This window comes from Rattus rattus, chromosome 2 (genome assembly GCF_011064425.1).
Source record: "Rattus rattus isolate New Zealand chromosome 2, Rrattus_CSIRO_v1, whole genome shotgun sequence".
NCBI classification, from domain to species: Eukaryota; Metazoa; Chordata; class Mammalia; order Rodentia; family Muridae; genus Rattus; species Rattus rattus.
Window position 1 is genome coordinate 96,815,705 of NC_046155.1, and position 7,174 is coordinate 96,822,878.

Genomic DNA, 7,174 nt, shown 5'->3' on the forward strand with positions numbered 1-7,174 from the left:
TTCAGGCCAAATGCTGGAGGTCTGTGTCCTGAAGCTCGTGGGAGGTAGAACGGCACATTCCAAGGGGGAAAACATCTTCCCACAGAAAAGAAAGGGGTAAAGTGCCCTAAAACCTCTGCTCCTAAAACCTCTGCTCCCTGCAAATGGAACAATACCTCTTCCCTCTGTTCTCAAGCCCTTCCTTCACCCTCAGCCTCCACCCATACCAAGGCACTTTGACCTCTAAGTTCAGGCTTCCTTCTGCCCACCCATCTGCCAAGCATCTGCCCATGTCACTAAGACACCCTCACTTTATTGCTCGGATGACCTGTGGGAGGCCAGTGGGTGAATGGGTGATCCAAGGATATAGCACAGGAAATGATAGCAGAGAAAAGACTAGACCTCGGGCCCAAACTCTTGCCTAAACCTAACTCCGACAGCAGAATATCAGTGCGGCACTAAAACCCAAGAGACCAGGGAAGACCAGCCCAAGACGTGCTGACAGTCAGCCATGTCCAGCAGCCCCTGAAAGAGAGAAAGGCCAAGAAGGTGTCCCAGGCAAGTCCCTGGGTCGGAGGTGCCCAACCATAGGCAGAGGCAACCTGGAAATGGAGTGACCCAAGGGTTTGAGCAGCAGTCTCTAGAATGTGAACTTTGGAGTTAGGCCAGTCTTCCCAGGTCACCAACAACCTATATTGGCCTCAGTTTCTTCCACCAGTGACATAAGACAATAGTGCCCACGCCACTGAGCTGTTGTGAGGGGAAGCAAAGCCTTTAACTCTGCCAGCATGGTGTCACCTCACAAACACTGTTACTGACTGTCCTTGGTACTGGGGTGCTGACGGTTGAGCCTTCCACATCCCCCAGGTCTTAGAGTTCACCCGCTAAGAACTCGCTAAGTTCATCAGTATTACAAAACACATCCCTACCAAAGAGGAGGCCAATTTCTAACATGGACGGTGGGCAGAGCAGAGCCAGCCTGTGGCATGGTGCACTGGGGACAGCTAGAAGACATAGGAGTTTGCTGTGTTGACCTCTGCCTCGGGACAGGAACTTCATTTGTCCAAAGGAATGCACAGAGGTGGGATGGTGTTCGATGGGTGCAAGGAAGGGCAAAGGCTCTTGTTCTCAGTCCTAGGGTCTGCAACTTATCAGGGCAAAAACAGAAGAAAATGAGGGTCTCTTCTTCCACCTCGGGATGTGGGGAATCAAACTCAGGTCATCTGCTTACATGGCAAGAACTTTCACCTGATGAGTCATCTCTCCACAACCCTAGGTCTTTAGAAAGTCTGCAAGGTGCTGTGGAAAGCCCTTCCATCAGGGCCCCTGGGAACACTCCCAGAGGCAGGAACTGAGCCAGAAAGAATGGGGATGGTGACCCAGATAGAGGGAACAGCTTGAGGAGAACCAGAGGGCCACACATGGCAGTTGTGATTTGGGACAGACAATATGATTCCTGGAAGACCAGGCCGACTACAGGATGATGTCACCACTTGGGAACCTGCCCCGTATCACCTCAAGAAGCAAGGTAACTAGAAGTGAGGCTCTGATCCATCGCTCTGCCTTCCCTGGAAGGGATTCTAGATCTATTCTGGGCTCTCCTGTGGGACGGGGTGGGCCGAGAGACTGTCAGCTATCCTCTTGACCTGAGCTTCCTGACATTCATATGAAAGTCAGAGTCTCTGAGGGCGTAGTTCCCCCTAGCCCCAGTCTCTCTACCCCCCAGGAGGGGCGATCAGAGTGGGTGTGACCCACGTCTAGGATTATTCATCAAACAGCCAAAAAAAAAAAAAAAAAGTCCCAAGAGACGCCCACAATAGTAATAAAAATAACAATTCCTTAAATGTATTCAGAAGCACTGGAAGCCAGTTCACTGTAATCCATCTCCCTGTGAGGTCACTAGTCTCTCTTCCTCTACGTGGAGGAAACTGAAACACAGGCAGGGAAGTGACTCCCCTGAGGCTGTGTGGGCTGGTCATTCTGAGACAGCATCTTTAACTGTGTGTGTGTGTGTGGGGGGTCCCAGTTGGCAGGTAAGGGGACAGCCATCGTCGTCGAGTGTGTTAAGGGGACTACTGCCTAGGGGTATTAACTCTGTGAGCCTCCCCATCCATTTTTTAAAGTTACATTTGTTTAATATTTATATATTTGTATGTTGGGAGGTGTGTGTGTGTGTGTGTGTGTGTAGGTCAGAGGACAACTTTCAGGAATTGGTTTTTTTCCTTCCTTAACTTGGGTCCCAGGATCAAACTCAGCTTGTGAGATTTGGAGCCAAGTGCCTCTCCCTACTGAGTGATTCTGATGGTCCGAGGTTCCCCATCTTGACAGCTGAAGTTGGCCTGTTCAAAGGGGCTCGGTCAGGCCTACTGCCTTCCCTCCCGGGTCAGCAGTAATAGGGGACACTGAAGTCAGGGTAGTAGCAGGTGAAAGGCCAGCCAATGGGGTAGACCATTCACAGCAGGAAGAACATGTATGCTAAGAGATGCCAGGGAGTCACAAGGCTCAGTGTGACTGGATCGAGTGGAGGCGTATGGGAACAAGAGGGGCTCTAGCTGGGGAGGCAGAGGTGTATCTCCTAGGAGACCTATGGACATACAATGGGGAGACTAGGGCCCAGAAAGGGGTGTCTGTTTGTCTCCAAGTGCACTAGATATGGGAGCCATGGAAAGGGTATAACCTTTCCTCCAGACTTTGAATTACCCCTACAAGAGACCCTGGGCAGAAGGCTCCTGGCTCCGGTGTAACTATGGGGGCTTCCCAAGGGTGTCTATTTCATGGTGGAATCTGGTTGGCAGAGCTGCGTCCAGATTGTACTGGCACCACCTGCTAAGTCTTCTCGTGCTGGGAGGTAGGGACCCTCTTGCCCCGTGAAAGGTAAGGTGTGGATTGCCTGATGTCCTTGTCACATTTATTAGCAGGTCAAAGACCCTGCAGGGACTACTTCTAGGTCAGGTTCACTCTTATGCAGTTAGACAATGACTGTCCGTGGACCACTCCCAGACAGGGCCAGTCTGCCAAGCCTTCCAGGAACAGAGGAGACATGATGACCCCCTGCCTGCATGCCTCTGACTAACAGACCCTTGGGTCTCTGAAGCATCACAACACAGCCTGTTGCTAGAGCAACCTGCAGACCTAATGGACCTGAGGTTTGACCCCCTCACCCATTGCTCACACAGAGCACTCTGGGGCAGGTTTCCCCAGCTTAGTGGGCTAAGGGGAGAGTTAATCAGGAGGAGGCAGCCATGTACATTTTAATGCTGAGGAAAGAGCAGACTCCTCATTGAGCTCCTCTTTCTCCCCCTCTCTCTGTCTCTCCCTTTCCCCCTCTCTCTGTCTCCTTCTCTCCCTCTCTCCCTCTTTTTTTTCTCTCTCTTTCTCTCTCTCCCTCCCTTCCTCCCTCCCTCCCTCCCCTGATAAGCCAATAGCTTTGGCCCTAAGGACACAGATTTAAAGTGAATGTCCTAAACCACCTGTTCCTCCTTATCTAGGTCATCCTTATCACAGATAGGACATGGCCACCAAGTTAGGGCAATGCCAGGAACATTCTGGGCACCTCCCATGTTCTCAAGCCCTCAGAATCAGGTTCAGAGCTTCCATCAGTGAGAGGCTGCACCAGCATAGCCTGTACTCAGCTTTGCCAACAACCTTCCCTTTGAAGCAGGACCCCTTGGGAGGCTCCCATACTTACACCAGTGAGAGAGCCAAGAGTCCTTTACCCAGGGCTCCTTGTGGGATTGTCTCAAACCCTGGACGAAGGGCCATGCCCTTCCCATCTGGCTGCCATATTGTAGTTTGTTCTAAGCTAGATAATCACCTCTCCTATGGGCCCCAGCCTCCCCACCGTATGGCCATAGGTTGCCCAGAAGACATACTTCTATCTCCCCAATCCGTCCCCCCTCTTCAGCCTGGGGAAGCACTGGCTCTCTGGCCCAAAGACTTGCCTGGAAGCCTCCCTCAGGGTTTTCTCTCTTCCAAGTGCTACCGTGTGGTGAACCCTCAGGTCTTCCTGAGCTGACTGGAGCAGGTCCTGGGCCTCCTGAATCCAGTCTTCATCCAGTCATCTCCCAGACCCTTCAGGAATTTCATTTTCCTAAGTCCCAATCGTCTTCCATGGTGCTGTGGTTCAGATCAACCAGTCCCTCTGTTTAGGGCTCAGCCTGTGCCTCCAAAAGTCTTCCTAGCTGCCTCACTATGCCTTCCTCTGTTCCTTGCAGGCATCCCTGAGTAAGAGTCCTGCCTCAGATCTGCTGCAGAACCAGGGACCCGGCCTGCCACACACACATACACACCCTCTTTTTCTTCACTGGGTAAGGAAAGCCCAGGATGGCTTTGAAGTTTCCATCCTCCTGTTGTTGCTGTGTGCTAGGATGACCAATGTGTCCTACCACACGTCTTCATGCCCGGTTTAATACTATTATGCTTGGGGGAAAAGATACATTCCCAAGAGCCATAATGTTAGGAGACATGTATTCATGGGCACGATTTTCAATTCTGGGCACAGGTTTAAATTTTTTTTTATTTAGCTGATGTCAAGCAATTGTTACTGGACACTTATCAGAAAGTATAGCATTTATAGTTCTGAGTAATTCATTCAAAACACACTAAGACTTCCAGATTTCAAAACAGTCTAGAGGGAACCAGAGAGCTGGCTCAGCCATTAAGAGCACCCACTGTTTCCAGTTTGGGATCCTAACAGCCATGTTGGATGTCTCATAGCTGTGTACCGTAACTCCAGCTCCAGGACATCTGGTGTCCTCTGCTGAACTCACATGGACACACACACACACACACACACACACACACACACACACACACACACACACAAAATTAAAAATAAAAATAGCATGCAGGGTGTGGTGGAAGACACTTTTAATCCCAGCACCCGGGAGGCAGAGGCAGGAGAATCTTGTGTTGGAGACTATCCAGGATTACATAACCAGACCCTGTCTCAATATAAATTTAAAATAAATCTTCTGGGCTGCAGAGTTGGCTCAATGGCTTAGAGCACGGGTTGATTTTCCAGAAGATCTGAGTTCAATTCCCCAGCACCCACAAAGCAGTTCACAACTATCTATATAACTCTAGGCCCAGGGGACTCTGCTCTCTTCTGGCCTCTGTGGTCACTGACACACATTCAGGCAAACACTCATACTCGTTGAACAAGAAGTAAATCTTGAAATTGGACCTCTGGATGTCTGCTTCCCTGCTTTCTTCACGTGCTTCTTTCTGTGACAGAGGTGGCAGGTCACCCCTTCAGCAGCAGATAGTGTGTCTCTGCAAAGCTCGAGTCGGCATCATGCTACTGAAGTCCTGTGGGTTTCTTAGGTAGCCACCCGTGCCCTCACCACAGGATGCCGAGTTTGCATTTGCATAATGTCTGCTAGGCAGTGGCCTCGGCCACCTCTGAAGGAGACAGTACAACAGTGTCACTGATCTTTCCACAAGTGGAAGGCGCTGGAGCTCTTCGCTCTGAGACATCAGTGTTTTTGTAGCTGTTTCTGGTGAGATTCCTTTTGTTTTTGTTTTGTTTTGGGGTTTTTGTTTGTTTTGTTTTTGGTTTTCTTTTTGTTTGGTTTTTGTTTTGTTTTTGTTTTGTTTTGTTTTGGGTTTGGTTTGGTTGGTTGCTTTTGGGTTTTGAGACATGTTTTCTCTCTGTATCTCTGGCTGTTCTACCACACACAGAGATTCACCTGCCTCTGCCTCCTGAGTGCTGGGATTGAAGGTGTGGGCCACCATTCAGTGACATCTTATGTCAGGCTTATCAGTGGTGTGAGAAAAACCAAAGCTATGACACCTGTGAGATGGACATGTGTCAGGTGCAACTCGGATAAGATGAGGGCACCAATGTTCACGGATACCGTAAGTAGTATTAGAGGTTAAATAGTTCCTTTCTAAGAAGTTAAATTCGTTATAGAGTAAGAAGTAAACGTTATAGAGCTTTTTTCTCTAAGAGTTGTGGCCAGGCTTGGTGGTGCACACCTTTAATCCCAGAACTCAGGAGGCAGAGGCCGGCAGATCTCTGAGTTTGAGGCCAGCTCTACATAGCGAGTTGCAGCCCAACCAGGAGCACACACAGTGAAATCCTGTCCTCAAGAAAGAGAACGGATGGCCCTCACACCCTTGTAGATGCTTTCAGGCTGGACAACGGGGTCTTTGATCATGTTCCCAGACTGGATCTCTGCCACTCTGTCCCACACTCGGCTCCCATTCAAGATCTCTGAACCATCACACACGGTTGTGTCTGCCTGACATGTCAACCTCCAATGGACTGGCCTTGGGTTCGATCCTTTCTTAGCCAGCCCAGGATCCCCTCCACAAAGCCCTTGGATTCTCTGGCTGATGCACTCTGACCTGTAGTGAATGCTTCCTTTAGGGCAGACTCTGACCCAAGGACTTCTGGGATACTGCAGCGAACCAACAGCTAACTCACCTTCCCCCAGGGACTAGCGGGCCAGTGGGGAAGATACCGATGTTCTTCTGTGTGAAGCCTCATTTCTTTCATCCACAGGTAGTCCAACACTGACTCACACATCTCCCAGAGAAACCATTTGGTCCTTAGAGGATGCACCTCCGAGACTGAACTCTAAATAAAGATTAGTCAGAACAAAGAGTGGGAACCACGCACAGTGATCATTCTCACACTAGCCAGGACTCCCAACCCAGGCCCTCTAGGCATCTGGTCTAGCCCAAGACAATGTGGCACTTGGAGACCCATCTCAGCCTGGTCCTCAGCAGCCTGGCCCGCCCCTAGAAGAAGGAACTGGTTGGTCCCCTGCTGCTGGCAGGAACCACTTCCACCTCCTAGTGTCCCTGTATTTAGCCATCCGCTGTGACCCTGCAGCCCTCTTCTCCTTTCTCTCTGGCTAGCAGCATGGCCAGGCAGCTGTGACAGCCTGTTTTCCCAGGCCCTGTGCCTGCTTCCCATTCGCCAGCATCCCCACGGGGGTTCAACTGGAAGCTTTTGAATCCTAAAATAGCACTGTGCACGTGTGTGTGTGTGTGTGTGTGTGTGTGTGTGTGTGTGTGTGTGTATCACATATGCATGTATGTATGATGTATGTTCTGGTTATACATTTGTCTCCCAGAGAAAGCATTTGGTCCTCAGGGTGTAGACAAAATATCTTGCGTCTGTATGGATATAGCACCTGTCAATAATACATTGGGCTGGAGCTTAGGCAGGAAATAGGAGCTGAGA